The sequence below is a fragment of the Scyliorhinus torazame genome, chromosome 28 (genome assembly GCF_047496885.1).
Source record: "Scyliorhinus torazame isolate Kashiwa2021f chromosome 28, sScyTor2.1, whole genome shotgun sequence".
NCBI classification, from domain to species: Eukaryota; Metazoa; Chordata; class Chondrichthyes; order Carcharhiniformes; family Scyliorhinidae; genus Scyliorhinus; species Scyliorhinus torazame.
In genome coordinates, this window is record NC_092734.1 from 1,481,972 (window position 1) to 1,507,339 (window position 25,368).

The following is a 25,368-nucleotide window of genomic DNA, read 5'->3' on the forward strand; positions in this document are numbered from 1 at the left end:
CAGGGAATAATTGGTATGAGAAAATGGAAAAATCAAAACACCATTGCAACATTGAATTTGTGGAAGAGCAGTTGAGGCATTATCCTCCATCTAGTTTTCCTGTTTCCCACTCACCAGCACCAACATAATTTCAATTTTATGAAGGCAGGAAAAATTGCAGAGAGTGCACACCAAAACTCCCAATATGTGCTCCTTGCAGCTGAACCCAACACAGGCAGCACAGTGGCACAGTGGTTAGCACTGCTGCCTTACAGCTCAAGGGTCCAGAGTTCAATTCCGGCCTCGGGTGACTGTCTGTGCAGAGTCTGTACGAACTCCCCGTGTCTGCGTGCGTTTCCTCCGGGTGCTCCGGTTTCCCCCCACAGTCCAAAGATGTGCAGGTTAGGTGGATTGGTCATGCTAAATTGTCCCTTAGTGTACAAATGTTAGGTTGGATTATGGGGATAGGGTGGGGCTTGGCTCTCTCCAAGGGTCGCTGCAGACTCGAGGGGCCGAATGGCCTCCTTCTGCAGTGTCGGAATTCTGTGATTTATCGGCCATTTCTTGATCAAGATTTGTTCCTAAACTTATTTTTTCATTCACGGATCAAAAGTGAACTGATATGATGCCAAAGTCTTTCACTGAAGCTAAGGCAACAGTACAATTCTTTTCTTGGGAGACAAGTACCACTGAATTTGATGGTGAGGCAAGAGCTGAGTTACCTGATGGTTGTTGACCTGCCTGTTCAGAATAAATATCCTCCAAATCAATCCAACAGTACTGTGCTAAGTGCTGTCATTGCCTGAATTTCTCCAATTACATTAAGCAGAGCCGTCTACATATGTTTAAATCTTTTAACCTATCAGTAAGTATTGTTCTATAAACAAAGGTAGTTTTAATGTTTGTATTGGAAAACATTAGAAGTAAATGATAGTCTAAGCTAGAGTCACAGACAGACTCTCGGCGGTTATGGCAAGGACTAAACAACATAACGGGCTACAAAGTGAGTCCGAGCAGTATCTCCAGCAGCAGTGCACCCCTCCCCGATGAACATAATGCATTCTATGCTCGGTTCGAGCAGGTAACCAACAATCCGCTGTCGAGTGCCACAGCAGCCCATAACACACCCATACCCACCATCACAGCTTCCAAAGTCAGATCGGCCTTCCTGAAAGTGAACCCTCGAAAGGCGACGGGCCCGGACGGGATCCCTGGTCGTGCACTCAGAGCCTGCGCGGACCAGCTGGCAGAGATGTTCACGACATTTTTAACTTGTCCCTACTCCACTCCGAGGTCCCCACCTACTTCAAGAAGACCACCATCATACTGGTGTCAAAGAAGAACCAGGCAACGTGCCTCAATGACTACCGTCTGGTGGCCCTGACTTCAGTTGTAATGAAGTGCTTCAAGAGGTTGGTCATGAAGCGCATCACCTCCATATTCCCAGAACGCCTTGATCCACTGCAATTCGCATACCGCTGCAACCGGTCCACAGAAGACACCATTTCCCTGGCCCTACTCTCATCCCGAGTGCATCTCGACAACAAGGACTCCTACATCAGACTCTTATTTATTGACTACAGCTCCGCCTTCAACGCCATAATCCCAGACAAGCTTATATCAAAGCTCTAAAACCTAGGACTTGGCTCCCCACTCTGCAACTGGATCCTCAACTTTCTGACCCACAGACCACAATCAGTAAAAATAAACAACAACACCTTCTCCACAATAGTCCTCAATACCGGGGCCCCGCAAGGCTGCGTACTTAGCCCCCTAGTATACTCCCTGTACACACACGACTGAGTGGCAAAACTTGGTTCCAACTCCATCTACAAGTTTGCTGATGATACGACCATAGTGGGCTGGATCTCGAATAATGACGAGTCAGAATACAGGAGGGAGAGAACCTAGTGGAGTGGTGCAGTGACAACAATCTCTCTCTCAATGCCAGCAATGCCATTCACCTGAGGAAGGAGCAGCGCTCCGAAAGCTAGTGACATCGAAACAAACCTGTTGGACTTTAACCTGGTGTTGTAAGACTTCTTACTGTGCTCACCCCAGTCCAACGCCGGCATCTCCACATCATAGCAAAATTAAAGAGCTGGTCATTGACTTCAGGAAGCAAAGTACTGTACACACCCCTGTCAGCATCAATGGGGTCGAGGTGGAGATGGTGAGCAGTTTCAAATTCCTAGGGGTACACATCACCAAAAATCTGTCCTGGTCCACCCACGTCGACGCTACCACCAAGAAAGCACAACAGCGCCTATACTTCCTCAGGAAACTAAGGAAATTCAGAATGTCCACATTAACTCTTACCAACTTTTACAGATGCACCATAGAAAGCATCCTATCGGGCTGCATCACAGCCTGATATGGCAACTGCTCGGCCCAGGACCGCAAGAAACTTCAGAGAGTCATGAACACAGCCCAGTCCATCACACGAACCTGCCTCCCATCCATTGACTCCATCTACACCTCCCGCTGCCTGGAGAAAGCGGGCAGCATAATCAAAGACCCCTCCCACCCGGCTTACTCACTTTTCCAACTTCTTCCATCGGGCAGGAGGTACAGAAGTCTGAGAACACGCACTAACAGACTCAAAAAAAGCATCTTCCCCGCTGTTACCAGACTCCTCAACAACCCTCTTATGGACTGACCTCATTAACACGACACTCCTGTATGCTTCATCCGATGCCGGTGCTTACGTCATTACATTGTGTACCTTGTGTTGCCCTATTGTGTCTTTTCTTTTAATTCCTTTTTTTTTCTTGTACTTAATGATCTGTTGAGCTGCTCGCAGAAAAATACTTTTCACTGTACCTCGGTACACATGACAATAAACAAAACCAATCCAATCCAATAGTTTTAAGTGGGTTTAATTTAATGTTTCTGTGGAAGGAAGGATAAAACCTATAGTTCGATTCATGTTGGGCAAAGGTGTGGGGATTAGTTTAGTTCCAACTGTGTTTCTATTGTGCTTAGACAGGGCTATGGCGTGAAGAGTGAATAAGCCAGCAGAAGTATGCAGGTGTTCCTTAGCAAGTGAAGGCCCTTTTGAAGGAATAAAACATTTTTGTTCTTAGTTTAGCTAACTTTATTGGCAGTTGAAGAAGGACACCAGGAAGTGAACATATCTCAACTCTGCAGAAGAAACACTGGAGGAGCTTCAAAAAGGCAGGCTTCCCAAAGAACCGGTTACTGTCCAGATAACCAGGGAAGAGGGCCAAACATAATGTCTTAAGATAACTGGAGTTAAGAGAACAGAGACCAAGGTATTGTGCAGAAGAATTAAAAGAAGAATTAAAAGAGGATTAAACATAGGGCGGGATTCTCCGGCCGTGCTTGCCCGGCAACCAGAAATTCCCACCCATAAGACCATAAGACATAGGAGCAGAATTAGGCCACTCGGCCCATCGAGTCTGCTCCGCCATTCAATCATGGCTGATATTTTTTCATCCCCATTCTCCTCCCTTCTCCCCATAACCCTAGCTCCCCTTATTAATCAAGAACGTATCTATCTCTGCCTTAAAGACACTCAGTGATTTGACCTTCACAGCTTTCTGCGGCAAAGAGTTCCACAGATTCACCACCCTCTGGCTGAAGAAATTCCTCCTCATCTCTGTTTTAATAATCGTCCCTTTAGTCTGAGATGGTGTCCTCTGGTTCTAGTTTTTTCTACAAGTGGGAGCATCCTCTCCACGTCCACTCTATCCAGGCCTCGCAGTATCCTGTAAGTTTCAATAAGATCCCCCCTCTTCCTTCTAAACTCCAACGAGTACAGACCCAGAGTCCTCAACCATTCCTCATATGACAAGTTCTTCATTCCAGGGATCATTCTTGTGAACTTCCTCTGGACCCATTCCAAGGCCAGCACGTCCTTCCTTAGATAGGGGGCCCAAACCTGCTCACAATACTCCAAATGGGGTCTGACCAGAGCCTTATACAACCTCAGATGTACATCCCTGGTCTTGTATTCTAGCCTTCTTGACATGAATGCTAACATTGCATTTGCCTTCTTAACTGCCAACTGAACCTGCACGTTAACCTTAAGAGAATCGTGAACAATGACACCCAAGTCCCTTTGTGTTTCCGATTTCCTAAGCATTTCCCCATTTAGAAACGTTTATGCCTAAATTCCTCCTTCCAAAGTGCATAACTTCACATTTTTCCACATTGTATTTCATTTGCCACTTCATTGCCCACTCTCCTAGCTTGTCCAAATCCTTCTGCAGCCCCCTTGCTTCCTCAATACTACCTGTCCCTCTACAGACCTTTGTATCATCTGCAAACTTAGAAACAGTGCCTTCAGTTCCTTCTTCCAGATCATTAATGTGTATTGTGAAAAGTTGTGGTCCCAGCACAGACCCCTGAGGAACACCACTAGTCACCGGCTGTCATCCTGGAAAAGACCCCTTTATTCCCACTCTCTGCCTTCTGCCAGTCAGCCAATCCTCTATCCATGCCAGGATCTTACCCTTAACACCATGGGCTCTTAACTTATTTAACAGTCTCCTATGCGACACGTTGTCAAAGGCCTTCTGGAAATCTAAATAAATCACGTCCACTGGTTCTCCTTTGTCTAACTTCCTTGTTACCTCCTCAAAGAACTCTAACAGATTTGTCAGACACGACCTCCCTGTGACAAAGCCGTGCTGACTCAGTCCTATTTTACCATGCACTTCCAAGTACTTCGTGATCTCATCTTTAATAACAGACTCTAAAATCTTACCAATGACCGAAGTCAGGCTAACCGGCCTATAATTTCCCGTCTTCTGCCTCCCTCCCTTCTTAAACAGGAGCTTAACATTAGCCACTTTCCAGTCCTCTGGGACCCTTTCTGCCTCCAGTGATTCCTGAAAGATCATCACTAATGCCTCCACAATCTCCTCAGCTATCTCTTTTAGGACCCTGGGGCGTAGTCCATCCAGTCCAGGTGACTTATCCACCTTCAGACCTTTCAGTTTCCCAAGAACCTTCTCCTTAGTGATGGCCACTGCACTCACCTCTGCCCCCTGGTTCTCCTGGAGCTCTGGCGTCCTACTGGTGTCTTCCACCCAAAGTTATTGGACCTTTACATGGTCCCCATCCCACCGATGGTGATCTTTCAGTGGGCAGGGCGGAAGAATCCAGCCCATAGTATTAAAAAGGCAATTGTAATAACCAGATTTAAAGAGAGAAAGCAGACTTCAGAGGTAAATCAAAAGTTTGATGCCATTTTAATAGAGTCTGAGAATTGAGAGTTAAAGCTATTGTGAACAGGTCTTACAGCAGTCAAGACAAAGAAATCCTAAAGGGGGTGATGTAAAACTTGGATGCTGGGTTCACTGTTAAAAGTAGAGCTAAAGGTTTGTATCAGAGTCATTTCAATTTCAGAATGCAACCGCTAATGGAAAACATTATTGTGAAAGAAGATTTTAAAGCGTTTTTTTGAGAGTGGTGTTTGTAAACTCTCAGGTGACAATCATCTGGGGATTCTGAGGAGATTGCCATAGACACTAACTTGGGTTCAGAGCGGATTGTGCGTATTTGGCCACAGCCAATCTGTGTTCTTCAAGGGACTTTGTGTCAATGAGACTATTGTAGCTTAAAATGTACTTTGTAATCCACGTTCATCTTAAATTCTGTGTGTGTTTGTTAAACTAACTAGGAGTAAAGGAGTATTGTATTATAATCCCATTTTTTCATGTTTCGGGAATGTTTATTTCGTGTTGTTAAAACTAATTAACGGACCAATGACTCTGTTCCTCCACATTTTATTTTTTAAATGTAAAAATTACAAGCCAGGGTTCCATTCTGGGATCTTCCCGTCCAATTGAAACATCTACTGGGATTGTAACAGTACAATATGCCTGAGCAGTGAGACCTATATTCAAACAAAGACTGTAACACCGAGAAGAGTTCAGACCAAGACACTGCGACAGCAGAAAAGGTGAAAAGATCACAAATAAACATTTGCATTTATATATTACCTTATTGTTTCTCTCAAAAGCATTCCATGTTACAATTACCCTACATACATCTTGTGAGTGGAGTGAACTGATACAACACCCAAAGTCTTCCTTTGGGGGAGAGATAGCTACAGAATATTTCCTTTGGAGACAACAATATTTTAATTTGTCGTTGGGCTAACAATTGCTATTTACCAGGGAGGTATGGGTCACTATCATATCTGAAGGATTGTACACCCACCAGTTCACTCTTCCCTCAGTACAACACTGTTGTACCAGCTTAGATCATGCGTTCTCAAGTTATAGGGTGAGGTTTGAACTCAGCACATTGTGGACCATACCGGAGTGACGGACCAACAGAGACACACTGATCGATATCATGGTCAGATAAAAGTAGAAAGAGTCATGTGAAAAACGTAAGAGGTTGAGATAGAAAATAGAAGTTGAAAGATTAAAAGATACCATGGGGCTTTGACAATCCGTCAAAAAAGAAAAATCTTCCTTCAACAAAACCTATTAAATGAACTGCAGTGAACTACAGAAGTCCTGAGAGAATCTCTGCTAGATTTAACTTTCATTTTAGAATAGAAGAGCCAGCTGATACAGACTAGTTGGCAGTCAGGTGAAATCTGGGCATAACAGATTTCTAAATTAAATCCTAATTAGTGGATTTGATAATGTTTTGCTCACTGAAAGATTCCAAAGAATATAGATTAAGATAGAAAGGGGAAAAATTCTAAAGGATAAATTTATTTTGACAAGGAACTCAGAGCGTTAGGCATTTCTTGATTGATAAGAGGATTAGGGCTTATGGGGAGAAGGCAGGAGAATGGGGATGAGAAAATATCAGCCATGATAGAATGGCGGAGCAGACTCGATGGGCCGAGTGGTTTAATTCTGCTCCTACGTCTTATGGTCTTATGGCAGCTGAAGGCAGAGCACCAATGGCAATGCATTCAAAAGCAGGAAAAGTGCTGATTTCTCTGAGAGTAGATCTAGAGGAGGTTACGGACATATGGAGGGGCAAGGCCATTGGGGAAGTTGAAAACATTTGAGAATTTCAAAATTACAGCCTAACCAGAAAGCTGAGCAAGCTCAGGAGTGATAATGGATGAACTTGGTGCAATTGAGAACTTGGGCAGCAGAACTTTGGATGGTGTCAAGGGCATGGAGGATAAAATGTGGGAGGTTGGGAAGGAGATGGTTGCAATAGATCATAGATCATAGAATTTACAGTGCAGAAGGAGGCCATTTGGCCCATCGAGTCTGCACCGGCCCATGGAAAGATCACCCTATCTAAGTCCACATCTCCGCCCTATTCCTGTAACCCAGTAACCCCATCTATACTTTTTGGACACTAAGGGCAATTTAGCACGGCCAATCCACCTAACCTGCACATCTTTGGACTGTGGGAAGAAACCAGAGCACCCGGAGGAAACCCACGCAGACACGGGGAGGATGTGCAGACTCTGCACAAACAGTGACCCAAGTCGGGAATCGAGCCTGGGACCCTGGAGCTGTGAAGCAACTGTGCTAACCACTGTGCTGCCGTGCCGCCCACTAAATCCAGAAGTAATAGAAACATGAATGAAGGTTTCAGCAGTAAGTGTAGAGTATTGAAGGAGGCATATTGATGGGAATGAAAATGCTGGCAGTAAACAGAACCGCGGCAAGGCAAGGCGATGACGGTGAAGTTTGAGACCATTATAATCACTAGAACATCCAGGAGCAGTGGGGAAGTGCACATTGGCCCAGGCAAGTGAATCTCTGACCAGGAACAGACTAAAGCTGCAACAGAAAAAATAGTAGGACCAATGGCCAATCACAGGAAAGTGAAGTCGCTCAGTTATATCAGCAGTGAGGGAAGGGCTGTAAGGTGGTCAGCTTCTTGAAAATATAAGCAATAGAACAGCAGGCTAGAGACAAGGGCCGGAACCTTCCGGCCGGACACGCCAGCGGGATGTTTCAGTCCCGCCGGCGGCGCTCCCCCTCCGTGGGTTTCCCTATAGTGAGGGGTACATCCAATGGGAAACCCTGTTGTCAACAGCGGGTCCAGAAGATCCCACTGCCACCCAATGGTGAGCCACCTCTCGATGCCAACGAACATGCAGCCGGTTGTGCAGTACATTCGTCCAAGGTCTGGCTCAAATAGTCTGTCAACACTCATGGTTTAGCATCACATTTGGACAAAGTGCAGCACGATCGCTGGTGCCTACGTCACCGTACAATGTGTCACTACCATCACTGTCATCAGGAAATTACAAGAGTTAAAAGCAAAAAGTGGCGGGAGAGAACGAGTAAGAGTCCTGCACAGTAGGTGTCAGGAAAATATGCAGTCAGAGTTGGAAGGAGCACTTACAACATCTGAAAGAACTGTTAAATTACTCACAAGAAGCTAATTTGGCAGTGAGCCTGCCTAAAAGTGAATTGGCAAAAGCACATATTACAGGACGTGGTGAGATGCCCCCACCAGATGCAAAAATAAAGACAATTACAGAGTTAATTCCCCGAGCCTCCATCAAAGAGGGAAGTTCTATGATTTCTGGGTAAAACTGCAATTTAGAGGAAGTTTGTGCCAAACTTTAGCAGCATGGTTGCTCCCTTAACCAAACTTAAAAAAGAACAAGAAGTTAGACTGGACAGTCGAGTGCCAAAATGCATTCAGAAATCTAAAAACTGTGTTGACAGCAGCGCCACTTTTAGTTACGCTGAATTATGCAAACAGTTTAAATGAGCTATTTATGCAAGTGATATTAGCATTGGCATTGTGTTATTACAAGAAGACAACGCAAGTATCAAAAAGCCTGTGGGATATTTTTCAAGGAAGCTAGATATTCATCAACAGAAATATTCTGCAGTTGAGAAGGAAACACTGAGTTTGGTTTTGGCATTGCAACATTTTGAAGTGTATGTTGCTAACAATTTGTCAGAGGTGATCGTCTATGCGGATGACAATCCTTTGCAATTTTTGGAAAAGTTGAGATCAGACTGTTTTGATGGAGTGTATTATTACAACCATTTAACATAAAACTTACACACGCGGCAGGAAGAGTAAACATAATTGCGGATGCAATATCAAATATTTAGGTTGTGAAGAAGATTGGACATTTGAAACTGGTGGGAAAAGGTTGACATGGATTTTATTTTTAATGAAGCTTTGGGTATATTACCATGCTAATGCATGTATTTTGTAACGTAATAAGGAGGGAATAGCAGGAAGTAATTGAAAAATGAAACCGTCTTTTTTTTACTATGACGGTTCATTTTTTAAAAAGGACCGCCCGTCCACAGTGCCCCCAGCCCTGAATGAAACTCTCCCTGCCCGCGGATCGGCCCTCCCCCAACTGTGTCCGCAGCCGCCACGCGAGGCTCCCGGACGGTGTGAGCTCACGTTACCCACGCCGTCGGAAACTCGGCGGGTCGGGGACGGAGCATTGCGGGACGGGCCTCAGGCAATGACCTGAGGCCATGGATACTTGGCGCAGCATACTCTTAGAGTACGGCGCTTTTCAGGGGACGGAGAATCCAAGAACCGGCGCTGGTCCCGATTTCAGCATCAAAACGGATTCTCCACCCCGTTGCCGAATGCGATTTTGGCGTCAGGGCGGGCGGAGAATCCAGCCCCATGTTTCTGAATTTCCATGTCCCTTGATGATGCCCACAAAGGGTGAGAACCTCATTTTAATGGATTTCAATAAATTTAAATAGAATTAGCCAGCCCCACCACCACATGATCATCCCTCACAGCTTTTTAAAAATGAGATTCAGTTGAAGGGATCTCTCTGGGCGTTCAACAGTAAGTATAGCACCCAGGGGAGAGGAACATGACTGGCACAGATGGTGCCAATTTGACAGTGCCCACCTGTACCTGGGGACAATGCCAGGGGCAGGCCCTCTGGGCATCCACATGGGGGTTAGTTTTCGAGGTGTGGTGGAGAGGAGAGCACTGAGGCCATTGAGGGGGAAACCTACAGGCATGGTGATGATGAGGGGGGCAATGAAAGGGGGACCGCCACCGATACTACTGTGGTGAGGTGCAAGGGGGGGGGGTGAGACCATGATGGTTATGGGGGTTGAGAGAAAGACCCTGATGATTGTCGGGGATGGGGGGAGAGAGAGCTGAAGATTGTGGTGGGGGGAAGAGATAACACGATTAGGGTGGAAAGAGATATTCCAATGATTGTGGGGTGCAGCAGAGAGAACCCAATGATTGTTTAGGTGGGGAGAGACAGCCTAATGGTTGTTTAGGTGGGGAAAGACAGCCCAATAATAGTTGGGAAGGGGGGAGGGGAGAGAGCCGTTGATTGAGGAGGGTGGTTGATCTTCAGTTCTGATTGGGGCACCCTTTAAAGATGGTGCTCTGATGTCTGTGGAGCCCGCCTCACCCGCTCTGTCAGGCCCCAACCCAACAGACGGTCGGCGAATAACCCGCCCATTCTTCAGAGAGGCTCAAGACCTGGAGTGATAACTGGTTTGTGCAGCTGGAGAGCTACACGCCGGTTTCCAGTCAGAGCCTGGCATTTTGACAAAAGAGGGTAAGGTTCCTCCATCGTCTCAATTAAGTGCAAGTTTATTGTTGAGTCTTCTATTTCTTTATTAAAATCATCACAGAGTTGAGGGACATAATTCTCTAGATTTCAAATCCCTCCTCAGCCGATACAATTTGCCAAATACATTTGAGGGTAGTTGTTTGAAGTTTTCCCTCCAGGATTTGAATAACTCAACAATTACCATCAGCCGTGCCCTTAACACAATTGGCAGCTCTTTGTGGGATATTAAAAGAATAATCCCTTGGTTGGTTTGGAATTGGTGAATTTTAAGGCAACAAGTAAGTATTTAACCAGGAGTGGTAGTGTGAAGTGAGTGACTGGAAAATGGCTTTGACAATTGCTAAGACTTGTCTGGGAGTAGGAAACACAACCTTAGTGGGTTTACAAAAGGTAATTAAGCTAAATTAATGGAATTGGCAGATAAATTGCAATTGGGATTATCTGCAAGGAGAAAGCAAACATGGCACAGCAATTCGAATTAGAGGACACACCTGAAAGACCAGGTTGTCACAAGGGGGAGTCTTTAGAAGGGGCTTAACTCCAACGGCAAATGAAAAAGCTTGAATTGGAGGAAAGGGAAAGTGAACGGGAATTTCAAAGAAAACAGATTGAAAAGTCGGCAATAGAAAGGGAAAGAAAACAAAAGGAAGGAAGACAGGGAAGGAAATTGGAAATGGTGACGTTTGAAAAGGAGGAAAGAGAAAAAGAGAGAAATTTGGGTGGGATTCTCCGTCCCGCTGTACCCGGCTTCTGGTGTGACGCAACCCCGCCGGCAGCGGGATACTCCGTCTCGGCAGCTGGCCAATGGGGTTTCCCATTGTGGGCAACCCACGCATCGGGAAATCCAGGGGTGTGAGTGCGCTGCCGGCGAAACGGAGGATCCCGCCGACGGAGAATCCCGCCCAGAGAATTTCAGCTTAGAAAGCTGAAATCAAAGAAGAAGCACCAAGAGGTGGAGAGGCAGGATTTCAAACCCCTGTATACCATACAACAGGGTGGCTCTTTCACCTTTCCTTTCTGTGATTTGAATGGTAGCACAGTGGTTAGCACGGCTGCCTCACAGCACCAGGGACCCGGGTTCTAATCTGGCCTCGGGCGACTGTCTGTGCGGAGTCTGTACGTTCTCCCCGTGTCTGCCTGGGTTTCCTCCGGGTGCTCCCGTTTCCTCGCACAGTCCAAAGCTGTGCAGGTTGTGTGGATTGGCCATGCTAAATTGCCCCTTAGTGTCAAAAAGATTAGGTGGGGCTACTGCATCACGGGTGTAGATTGGGAGCATGGGCCTAGGTGGGGTGTTCTATCCAAGGACCATGGCAGACTCGATGGGCCGAATGGCCTCCTTCTGCACTGTAGGGATTCTATAGCCCTGGTTTACTATAGAATGCAATTTTGTCAGTGTAAAGGACGAAGAACAATAATGTTCCATTGCTGAGTTTGGAATCTGAATAAATCAATCTGTGGGAGGTGCTCATAATAGATAAAGACAATGGAGTAGATTAAATTAGTTTGGAATTAACACTTTTGAAAGTATTGACTCAAAGCTTTGGATAACTCTGAACTGATGGGGCCCATGCTGGAGACACCGGCAGGGGAGGTGCCGCACATAGGATAGCTTTCGGGGCTAGGTCACAGTTACTATACACCGCACTGTCACAAATAAACATCTGCTCACTGACGTGCCCTCCTGTGCCTGCCCGGGCCCATGTCCTGCCCATCCCGGCGTTCCTCCACATCCTCGTCGTCGAACGAGGCATGCCGTTCCTCCACCTCCTCCTCCAGCATGTCACCCCTCTGCTGTGCAGTACTGGGGGGGCACTCAGGGGGCTACCATGATGCGGGAGACCCTCCCTCCTAGGATTGTATTGGAGGGCCCCACCAGAGTGGTCCGGGCACCTGAACCGTGCCTTCAACATGTTGATGACGCACCTGGTCGCTGCTTGGCCATCGTTATAGCAGTTCTCCACGTCAGTCTGGGGTCTCCGGATGGGCGTCATCAGCCACGACCGCAGCGGATAACCCCCTTCACATAAAAGCCAACCCCTCATTCGGGGGAGCGCCACAAAGGTATCGGGCACAATCGAGTGTGCCAGGACAAAGGTGTTGATGTGCACCTGATGGTCACATGCCAACTGATTTGATTTGATTTGATTTATTATTGTCACATGTATTAGTACACAGTGAAAAGTATTGTCTCTTGTATGCTGTACAAACATTGCATACCGTACTTAGGGAAGGAAGGAGAGACTGCAGAATATAATGTTACAGTCATAGCAAGGTGTAGAGAAAAGATCAACTTAATACGAGGTAGGTCCATTCAAAAGTCTGATGGCAGTAGGGAAGAAGCTGTTCTTGAGTCGGTTGGTACGTGACCTCAAACTTTGGTATCTTTTTCCTGACGGAAGAAGGTGGAAGAGAGCATGTCCGGGGTGCATGGGGTCCTTAATTATGCTGGCTGCCTTTCCGAGGCAGCGGGAATTATAGACAGAGTCAATGGATGGGAGGCTGGTTTGCGTGATGGACTGGGCTACATTCACGACCTTTTGAAGTTTCCTGCGGTCTTGTGCAGAGCAGGCTCCATACCAAGCTGTGATACAACCAGAAAGAATGCTTTCTATGGTGCATCTGTAGAAGTTGGTGAGGGTCGTAGCTGACATGCCAAACTTCCTTAGTCGTCTGAGAAAGTAGAGTCGTTAGTGGGCTTTCCTAACTATAGTGTCGGCATGGGGGGACCAGGACAGGCTGTTGGTGATCTGGACACCTAAAAACTTGAAGCTCTCGACCCTTTCTACTTCATTCCCATTGATGTAGACAAGGCATGTGATGCACGATCAATTGCACAAAGACTAAAGTTGGGGACAACTGTGGCTTTATTACAGTCAGATGCATGGCCTCCTGCTGCAGCTGGTGAAATGGCAGGGCACTGGAGGTCATGCATATTTTTACCGTTCTCCGTGGGCGGAGCCAGCCGGCAGGAGCTACCGGCGAACCTGTAGTGCAGGTCCTACCTTCCATCTCCTATTACAGTGGATCACCACATTCACCCCCTGTTAAAAATGAATCCGGCGGGGGTGACGTGAAACTATATACAATTAGTGCAATTATGTACAGTGGTAGTGAAAGAACAGTCCATGTTGACGGTCCGGAGTCCGTCAAAGGTTCAGCCGGTCCGGTGCTTTGGTGCTTCATTGGGAGCGGCGTAACGGTGGCGGCGAAGTCGGTGCTGGCGGTGGTGGAGGTGGCACTGATGGCGGTGGTGGCGGTGCTGATGCTGGTCAGTCATCGGGGAACTCTGGGAGCATGCAGAAGTCCTCTTCGTCCTCTTGTGCGGAAAGGGGGAGGGGGGGGTGGTCTGGTGGGGTCAATATTGGCAGCGCGGTGGGAGGTGGGCATTGGTAGGGGTGTGTGTTGGGGTGGAACCTGACGGTGCCAGGTCCCTGAGTGAGACAGTATCTTGGCGGCCGTCGGGGAACTCAACGTAGGCATATTGAGGGTTGGCGTGGAGCAGGTGAACCCTGTCCACCTAGGGGTCCGCCTTGTGGAGTCGGACGTGCCTATGGAGAAGGACTGGTCCTGGAGCAGCGAGCCAAGTCGGGAGCGACACCCCGGATGTGGACTTCCTGGGGAAGGTAAAAACACGTTCATGGGGTGTGTTATTAGTGGCGGTGCACAATAGTGACCGGATGGAGTGCAGAGCGTCAGGGAGGACCTCCTGCCAGCGAGAGGCTGGGAGGTTCCTGGACTGTAGGGCCAGCTGGGCGGCCCTCCAAACCGTCCCATTCTCCCGTTCTACTTGCCCGTTTCCCCGGGGGTTGTAGCTGGTCATCCTGCTGGAGGCTATACCCCTGCTGAGCAGGAACTGACGCAGCTCATCGCTCATGAATGAGGATCCCCTGTCACTGTGGATGTAGGAGGGGAAACCAAACAGAGCGAAGATGGTGCTGAGGGCCTTGAAGATGGTGCTGAGGGCAGACGTCATATCGGGGCATGGGATGGCGAAGGGGAATCTGGAGTACTCATCGACCACACTGAGAATTTACGTGTTACCGTCGGTGGAGGGGAGGGGCCCTTTGAAATCCACGCTGAGGTGGTCAAAGGGGTAGGAAGCCTTCACCAGGCGCGCACGATCCGGCCGGTAGAAGTGCGGCTTGCAGAATTTGCTAATACGGCAATGACAATGTTAAGTGAGGATACAAAAGGACTTGAACCTAAACACCTTGTGTTAAAAGTTCAGCCAATGTTCCATGTTGTTCACAGCCCCAAGCAGCATATCATTTGTTCACTGTGTTAGTGAATATCTCACTGCAGCCATATTACTAGCCTCCCATGAACAGCATTAAGATCGGTAGTAAATTCACAGTCATTCCAGCAGCATATTGCAAGTCAGAGGCAACTCTCCTGTCGTAATGCTACCTTTCCGTACCGATAAACTCCCCAGCAGAAGGACAAAAGTGCTTGCTGATCTGCACAATAGCAGAAGGAATATGATATTCAGTTGGTACCGTCACCACAGGAAACTGTGTCTTCAACTCGGCAGCATGGTAGCACAGTGGTTAGCACAGTTGCTTCACAGCTCCAGGGTCCCAGGTTCGATTCCGGCTTGGGTCACTGTCTGTGCGGAGTCTGCATGTTCTCCCCGTGTCTGCGTGGGTTTCCTCCGGGTGCTCCGGTTTCCTCCCACAAGTCCAAAGATGTGCAGTTTAGGTGGATTGGCCATGCTAAATTGCCCCTAGTATCCAAAATGGTTGGGTGGTGTTACGGGGATAGGGTGGAGGTATGGGCTTGGGTAGGGTGCTCTTTCCAAGGGCCGGTGCAGACTCGATGAGTTGAATGGCCGCCTTCTGCACTGTAACTTCCATGATTCTATGAAATCAGGCAGTGGCATTAATACTTCTAAAGTCACCAAACACAAAGTGGCCAGGATTACAGTAGTTTTGCCTTCTTTTCGTTTCTTGTCTGCAGCATTTACCCATCAACCTCAAAAACTGAGGGTTGAAATATATATTACACTATACAGATGATAGAATACGAGGATTGACTTAAAGAGTTTGTACAGTTTATGAAGCAAAATGTTTAAAAATCAAAGAAATATACAGTTAACTAGCCACATTGTGGCTGTTTTGTTCAATTCGCTTCCCACGTCTCGCTGTACGAAGCAGAATTCCAAGTTTTATTCCCCAAAAGATCTTGGTTTGCAGTGAATTCCTTTTCTTAGTTTTACTACTTTGTAACACTGCTATCCGCACATAATATTTCCAAGAGGGAGAGAGACATGGCTCTCGTAGTCTTTCATTTTATTGTTCCAGATTCTGCTCTGACTTTGATAATAAAAACAGTTCTTAAAAAGCTTTGTTGGCTGTATATTCCAGAGGAATTCAATTACCATCTCTGCTGTAGTCACCTCAGAAATGCTCCGTGAGACCGGGGGGGTGGGGGGGGCAGGGTCTGTTCCTTTTCACCCCAGTTGAAGGTGGAATGCAAGCTGTATATACAGCTGCTGGAAGCCTTTCTATTGTCTTAATGGGATTTCAGTTTATTAAAAATCCAGCCAGAACAAAATATGTGAGAAATTGCATCGCCGCCTTAAAAAAAAATACCACCTTCATAACATCAGAAAAATACTTAATTAGAATATCAAGACCTGTTAGTGTCACCAAGTTATGGAACTTCTCTCCCCACCCTCTCTCTCTCCCTCAGACCAGGCTTTGCCCTGTCTCTCTCCCTCAGACCAGAGGCCTATGTGGCAGACCGAGTCACAAGGCTATACAGTGCAGGCCTCACCTGAAACCCTCACAGCAGCTGATAATTCCTCTGCTTGTTTGTTCGCTGATGTATACTGCTTTGTGTCAAAACCATGTAAAAATAGTTGCTCAACATGGAAATTAATATGCTTTTCAGCTGATTCTTAAGGCTTCTATTTCAAGTGATTTTCTTATAATTCTGCACCTACGTGTCAGGCAGTTGTTAGGATCAGGTGCCAGACAGCCACTCTCTTTGACCTGATCACAACCATTTTCAGCAAAGATCAAAGCCAAGAGCTTGATATTCCCAACCTGACCCTATTACAAGGCTCACAATTTTGGAACCAGTCAAGTACCTTGTAACAAGATGTGTTGGGTCCGTTGACTTTAATGAGCCAGCTGGCCAGTGTTTTCTGAGACACTGGTTTTCACTCTAAACCCCATTTCAAAGACTGTTTCTGGAAAATGCCATTTAATCCACAGACCACTGACTGGAATAATTAACAGACTCTCTTATAGTCGCTTTCCAACAATTAATTTTTTGATTGAATGTTTAATTTTGCATCTGGAATATGGAACTTTGCCTAGCCATTTTTAGAATCTGGCTCCAGCTATAAAGATAACACACAATAGACTTAACACCTATGCTTTTTGAGGCAAGAAATTGAGTTCAATTAATTCAGGTTCATTTGCTGAAAAGATTGCACTGTCTCTGAAGGCTGATTACAAGACAAGAGTTATTAACACTCAATATTAATGTAGAATTCTTATTTCTCAACCATTTGTGTTGACTGTGAAAGTTAAATTATCTATCTTAGTAAGGGGAAATGTATTTTGACCTACATTTGAAGGTAATTTTGATATGTTGTGAGACAAAATCCACCCAGAGCCATCTCTTGGGCAACTTCCATTAAACTGGAATTGCTGGTACAATCTGCAACCTCGAAATGCAATATTATATCCAGGCTCACAAAATTCAGCAGACTGAAGACATATTCTATTATGTGGATTGATCAGTCCATTAACTGCAGATGATATTCTGGCTTGCAGTTGAGCTAAGAGGTCACAAACCAAACTGGAGCCATATATTCACCTGTGCTTCAATTCTGATCATTCATTATTCTATAATGAGTGCCTGGCAGAGTTTATACATTCAATGACAATGAAATAATTTGCTGGCTCAAGGAAGTGCAGTTAAAGTCTAAAAATACTTTATTAATGTAATTAAAGGCAATGAATGATCTGCACCATACCACTACTGATTTGGAATAATAAACCTTCTTTGCTCATTTTGAAGCTGTTTCCAATTCATCATTCAGTCTGTGTAGGCTTGCTGCCTCTGGAATGCCAGTGCTTCTGAGTGACACTCTGGACTGGAACTAGCCTCCTGAAAAAAGGCTGGGAGGCAAAAGGCCTTTTTAAAATAGTGGTGCAAGGCATTAAGAAGAGAGCCCAACATCTCCTGGAGGCAGGCAGACAATTAAACCAATTATGGGGTGGGACGGTGGCACAGTGATTAACACTGCTGCTTCACAGCGCCAGGGATCCCGGGTTTAATTCCAGCCTCCAATGACTGTCTGTGTGGAGTTTGCACATTCTCCCTGTGTCTGCCTGTGTTTCCTCCGGGTGCTCCGGTTTCCTCCCACAGTCCAAAGATGTGCAGGTTAGGCGGATTGGCCATGATAAATTGCCCCTTAGTGTCCAGGGATGTGCAGGTTAAATGTGGTTACGAGTTGCAGGGATAGGATGGGAGCCTGGTTAGGGTGCTCTTTCAGAGGGTCGGTCAGACTCGATAGGCTGAATGGCCTCCTTTTGCAGCGTTGGAATTTTATGATTCTATGTGACCAATTGAGGGCTACCTCCTACCCATGGCAACATTTTACTGACGTCAGGAAGGGACTCCCTCAGTGGCAATGGCTGCTCTGTGGTTGAGGTTTCCGGAGGGTATATCCCACACCAAACCTGAATGCCGAGGTCTGCCTGCTTGGTCTCATTTTAGGTCTTATGTCCACCTGGACCTGAAGACGAGAGGATCTGGACCAATATCGCAAGACATTGGTCAAACCTTATGGCCCAAGTCTTCAGTCTGATCAGCTTCATCAGATGCTGATAATTCAGAAAACTACTCACTTAGCTGGATACGTTTAAATAGGTCAGACCACCGATCCACAATGCAGAAGAACTCCCCAAGTGCAGGAATTCTTCCAGAGAGCAGCAAAGAGAATCAGTGCAGAAGGCATGCCCAATGTTTACTGCGCTAGCTGCCATGAGGCAAGTTTAAATGTCCAGTGTGAATTTTAGTGAATGTCTGAGTGGATGAAGGAGTGAACAGGTAGGGTGGCAGCTGAGTAGGGTGGCAGGTCGGCAAGGTGCAGGTGGGTGAGGTGATAGATGGGTGAGGTGTTATATGGGCGAGGTACAGGTGGTTGAGGTGGTAGGTGGTTGAGGTGGTAGGTAAAGAGGATGGCAGGATGACGGGTGGCTAGGATTCTAATGTGTCAGGTGGGTCATATAGAGAGTTGGTGGATAGGGTAGTTGGATCAAGCTCGTTGGGTATTTGGCTGGTGGGGGCCAGGCTGTTTGGATCAGGGAGGTAGTCACATGAATACATAGAAGATAGGAGTAGGAGGAGGCCTTTTGGCCCTTCGAGCCTGCTCCGCCATTCATCACCATCATGGCTGATCATCCAATTCAATAACCTAATCCTGCTTTCTCCCCATAGCCTTTGATCCCATTCTCCCCAAATGCTATATCCAGCCGCCTCTTGAATATATTCAATGATTTTGTATTAACTACTTCCTGTGGTGATGAATTCCACAGATTCGCCACTCTTTGGGTGAAGAATTGTCTCCTCATCTCTGTCCGAAATGGTTTACCCTGAATCCTTAGACTGTGATCCCTGGTTCTGGACACACCCATCATTGGTAACGTCTTCTCTGCATCTACCCTGTCTAGTCTTGTTAGAATTTTATTAGTCTCTATGAGATCCCCCTCATTCTTCTGAACTCCAGCGAGAACAGTCCCAACCTCGTCAATCTCTCCTCATATGACAGTTCCGCCATCCCTGGAATCAGATCGGGGAGCAGGGTTGAGAGGGTGTGTCAGTGTGTGTGAGTGGGAGAGGTAGTTGTAGTTACTCAGGATTTAAACTAGGATGCTTTTTGTCGAACATTTCCTGGCTATCTATCCAGGTACATATGTCAGAACTGTACGAAGTCTCTGCCTCTAACTCTAGAGTTGGAGATATTTTTGGAGGATTCCAGGGAACAGAGGAATTTCTCACCAGAAGTTCAAACATCCTGGAAATTTGCACAGTCACTGTGTTAAAACCTCTGGGAGGTTTTGGGTTGTATACCTGGTCTCCAACGATTCGTAGATCGGGAGATTGGGGTAGCACAGTGTTTAGCCCTGTTGCTTCACAGTGCCAGGGTCCCAGGTTCGATTCCTGGCTTTGGTCACTGTCTGTGCGGAGTCTGCACGTTCTCCCCGTATCTGCGTGGGTTTCCTCCGGGTGCTCCGGTTTCCTCAAACAAATCCCGAAAGACCTGCTGTTAGGTGAATTGGACATTCTGAATTCTCCCTCTGTGTACCCGAACAGGCGCCGGTATGTGGCGACTGGGGGATTTTCACAGTAACGCCATTGCAGTGTTAATGTAAACCTACTTGTGACAATAAAGGTTATTATATTATAAAGATCTGCTCCAATGTGTCCACATTGTGTTCCTAGTTGCATTCTGTCACTTAATGTGTTCAAATCAAGTGACTATACGGGGACAATTTTATTTAATTTTCAGCCATTGTTACAAAATAATATTTTGGGCAGGAACATATAGCACACCCCTGTAAATAAACTGCATTGTTTGAACTGAAATTATATCTGATTTTATATGATTTTGTTCATATATTAATCAGGTTTGGTACAGATGAGAAAAAACAAAAAAAGTCTTCATTTGACTAAGAGCGTACACTGTAACTTTGATGCCAAGGACATCACAACCGCTGACACCGAAGTCAATTCTATATACTGGGCGGGTTTTGAGAGAGATATCGAGAGGTATTGAAGGAAATTGAATTATTCCTGACTATAATGGGCAACACGGTGGTGTAGTGGTTAGCACTGCTGCCTCACGGTGCCGAGGCCCCAGGTTCGATCCCACCTCTGTGTGGAGTTTGCACATTCTCCCTGTGTTTGCGTGGGTTTCACCCCCACAACCCAAAGATGTGCAGGCTAGGTGGATTGGCCATGCTAAATTGACCCTTAATTGGAAAAATTAATTGGGTACTCTAAATATATAAAAAAACAAAATCCCAGACTACAATAACCAATAAGAAGACATGCTTCAACTTTAGAGATCCAAGGATTTTGATATTTACGAAGCTGCAGTTGTAGCCAATGAGATAATGGACATTCATTCATTGCTCCATTGTCAATGCACAAAGTACGACAAAATAAATCACCATTAGAGTTCCCAAAGCATTGACTCATGTCTCCAACAAGAAATCTGATAGCTGGCCATTTATTTTACTGCTGTTTATGGAATCTTACTGAGCGCAAAGTGGCTCCTATATTTCCCTCAAAAAAATAAGTACCTAATTTAAAAAGTACTTTGCAATAATCACAGGACGGGATCTGATTCTGTAATAAATACATCTACTTTCTTTCGGTCTCTTTTTTCCACCCCTCACAACACACAAAATGATAAACACATTAGCAGCACAGCAACAAACAACATGGATATATTCCTTTTCCAGCACATCATTTCTCTCCACTCTCATCTTTTTGTCCTCCCAGTACCTCTGATCCCTTCCTCCTCCAACCATCACAGTTCTGTTGGGCTTCTACATTTGGATCACAATATAGAGCGAGTATCCTTTATCCAAATCCTTGGAGCTGATTCCGTTTCGGTATTCAGATATTTTCGGTTTTCGGATCTACTGTATATACGGTAACCTCCGGCTTACTTAGAACATAGAACATAGAACAATACAGCGCAGTACAGGCCCTTCGGCCCACGATGTTGCACCGAAACAAAAGCCATCTAACCTACACTATGCCATTATCATCCATATGTTTATCCAATAAACTTTTAAATGCCCTCAATGTTGGCGAGTTCACTACTGTAGCAGGTAGGGCATTCCACGGCCTCACTACTCTTTGCGTAAAGAACCTACCTCTGACCTCTGTCCTATATCTATTACCCCTCAGTTTAAAGTTATGTCCCCTCGTGCCAGCCATATCCATCCGCGGGAGAAGGCTCTCACTGTCCACACTATCCAACCCCCTGATTATTTTGTATGCCTCTATTAAGTCTCCTCTTAACCTTCTTCTCTCCAACGAAAACAACCTCAAGTCCGTCAGCCTTTCCTCATAAGATTTTCCCTCCATACCAGGCAACATCCTGGTAAATCTCCTCTGCACCCGCTCCAAAGCCTCCACGTCCTTCCTATAATGCGGTGACCAGAACTGTACGCAATACTCCAAATGCGGCCGTACCAGAGTTCTGTACAGCTGCAACATGACCTCCCGACTCCGGAACTCAATCCCTCTACCAATAAAGGCCAACACTCCATAGGCCTTCTTCACAACCCTATCAACCTGGGTGGCAACTTTCAGGGATCTATGTACATGGACACCTAGATCCCTCTGCTCATCCACACTTTCAAGAACTTTACCATTAGCCAAATATTCCGCATTCCTGTTATTCCTTCCAAAGTGAATCACCTCACACTTTTCTACATTAAACTCTATTTGCCACCTCTCAGCCCAGCTCTGCAGCTTATCTATATCCCTCTGTAACCTGCTACATCCTTCCACACTATCGACAACACCACCGACTTTAGTATCGTCTGCAAATTTACTCAACCACCCTTCTGCGCCATCCTCTAGGTCATTGATAAAAATGACAAACAGCAACGGCCCCAGAACAGATCCTTGTGGTACTCCACTTGTGACTGTACTCCATTCTGAACATTTCCCATCAACCACCACCCTCTGTCTTCTTTCAGCTAGCCAATTTCTGATCCACATCTCTAAATCACCCTCAATCCCCAGCCTCCGTATTTTTTGCAATAGCCTACCGTGGGGAACCTTATCAAACGCTTTGCTGAAATCCATATACACCACATCAACTGCTCTACCCTCGTCTACCTGTTCAGTCACCTTCTCAAAGAACTCAATAAGGTTTGTGAGGCATGACCTACCCTTCACAAAGCCATGCTGACTATCCCTGATCATATTATTCCTATCTAGATGATTATAAATCTTGTCCCTTATGATCCCCTCCAAGACTTTACCCACTACAGACGTGAGGCTCACCGGTCTATAGTTGCCGGGGTTGTCTCTGCTCCCCTTTTTGAACAAAGGACCACATTTGCTGTCCTCCAGTCCTCTGGCACTATTCCTGTAGCAACTTACATTGCAATAGCCTAATCTAACTGTAGTCCACAAATACTAGCTTGTTTTTCTATTTACCAACTCTCACACACCCTATTTCTTACCTGTTGACACTTATTACACCCGTAATATAATATTACATTGCTTTGTTAACATCCAAATTAACTGCATAGCTGTTCCAAATATCATTCGGTTTTGGGATGTGTTCCATTTCCAGATATGTGGCATGTTGGTACAATGATTAGCACTGCTGCCTCACAGCGCCAGGGACCTGGGTTCAATTCTGGCCTCGACTGACTGTCTGTGCGGAGTTTGCACGTTCTCCCCGTGTCTGCGTGGGTTTCCTCCAGGTGCTCTGGTTTCCTCCCACAGTCCAAAGATGTGTTGGTTAGGTTAAGGGGTTATTGTGATAGGGCAGGGAACTGGGCTTGGGTGGAGTGCTCTTTCCAAGGGTCGGTACAGACTCAATGGGCCGAAGGACCTCCTTTGGCATTGCAGGGATTCTATGATTCTATTGTAGCCACCTGGGTTGGCCACTTCCCGACTTAAAATGGAGAACTGCAAAGGCGGAAGGAAAATTCAGCCAACACAGGCAAAGACTAGCAAATACAGAAATCATGTGTATTGAAACCTGCCAAAAACCAGACAGCACTGAAACCAGCAGCCATCTGCATAGTAATGAGTAATTCCAAGGCACAATGGCAACAGTTAAGGTGAATAAAGCCAAGCCAGACTCCTCGGCGCCAGCAGGAGCCAAGACAAAGGGAGGCCAACGGACATTTAGGGACCGCCCAGCGATTAGGGAACAACTTCAGTATTGGAGAAATCGATCCAAGTGATCGGAACGCAGTCCAATCACTTGGAACCAGATACGGGATCGGCCCCGAAGGGCGGGAATCCCCTGGGGACTATAAAGTTAAGCCCCCAAGTTCAAATCGGTCTTCTTGGCAGGGTCACTCAGCAATGCGAAACAACCCCTGAGAGTGAACTGTCCAGCGGCCGCCAACCAAGTAAGTCTCAAGTCAACGCTCGCTACGAGATAGGCACTCCGAGCTACCAGTCCATACCAGCTTTTGAATCCTGCAGTTTCAGAACCTGAACAAAAGGCCATTTGTTCCCCTGACCTGGTGGGCCAGCCCGAAACTAAGTATAGGCCTTTTAGTGATAGGAATAGTCTAGAAAGTAGAGTTTATGCATGAGTAGTGATTTACTGTGCATAATAAATGTGTTTTGATTTTAATCTTACTAATTGGCGTGTTGAGTTATTGATCATTACTTGAACTTGAACCTCGTGGAGGTATCATAAAGATACCGGGCGACTCAAGAGCAAAGGTTAAACAAACAGAGCAAATTATGAATTAAGAGCCAACCAAAAGTTAGCAACACTATGTTCAGTTCTCGGATGCACAGATAAAGGATATTTGACCTGTAGTTAATTTGAATTGCTTCTGAAAAGCAAAGGTGTTAATAAAAATATTAATGTTGATTAATTCATTTCTTTTCATTTAACTATTTTGGGATTGGCAAGTGTCTGTAAAATGTGCCTGAAATTGGCTCCTGGTGTATCATACTTCATAGTTTACCAGTTAGATCAATGGGATGTGAAATGCAGAGGCATTTAGCTCAGAAGAATGGTGTGATGTACAGCCCAAGCTCCTGCACCTTTTACCAATAAATTCACTTTAATTTTTCCAATTTATTTAGGGTGCATACCAAGATCAAAAAGTGATTGAAATCTTAAAACAAAAATCACCAGCACTACGCCACAAAATGTTAGTTCTAAGATTTTTAATTGATCCATAACTTGTGCAATACTTGAAGGTAATCAACTTTGCAGAGATCAAGAAGAATAGGATATGCTGTGGGCAGCCAAGCAATCTGATTTATATTCTGTTCATGGTGCGGTTCACATGTGCTGGGGTTCTTAGTGAATTATGATCCAGCTCAAAGTGGGACATAAATCACACATCATGACACATCCACTTTGTGGTGTACTATCACATCATCATTAATTGTTTTTCTAAATACATCTACACACTGTTATTCTTTCTCATTAGGACTGGAAGGTAAATAGTACTCACAAGATCTGTTCGGATGGAGGAAGTCCTTCAGCCTATTCAATCTGCTACCCGGCCTTCTCCCCATCTGCAGTGTCCAGCTGTTTCTTAAATTAGGCTGGTGTCCTAGCCTCAATCACCCTTCCTGGCAACCGTTGTAGTTGGCAATCATTTTTTGTGTATGCCATAGAATCTGGCCTGAACGCGCTCTGCACAACCCTGAATGCATGGGCTCTTCAATACTTCCACTGCAAGAGGTGAAGTGAGAATGGCATTACCACCACTGAACCCCCAATGTCAACATTTGGGAAGTTACCATTGGCCAGAAGCTGAACTGGACCAGTCATATAATTATAATAATTATAATAATCTTTATTGTCACAAGTAGGCTTACATTAACACTGCTGAAAAGCCCCTAGTCACCACATTCCAGCGCCTGTTCGGGTACATGGAGGGAGAATTCAGAACTACAAGGACAGGTCATAGGGTGAGAATTCTGTACAGAGTAAATCACCTCCTGACTCCCAAATGTCTGGCCACCATCTACAAAGCACAAGTCAGAAGTATGATGGAATAAGGTCCACTTGCCTGGATGACTGCAACAATAGTCAAGAAGCTCGACACCACCCATGACAAAGGATCCTATTCACCACATTAAACATCCACTCCCTCAACTGATGCACATTACCAGCTGTGTTTTCC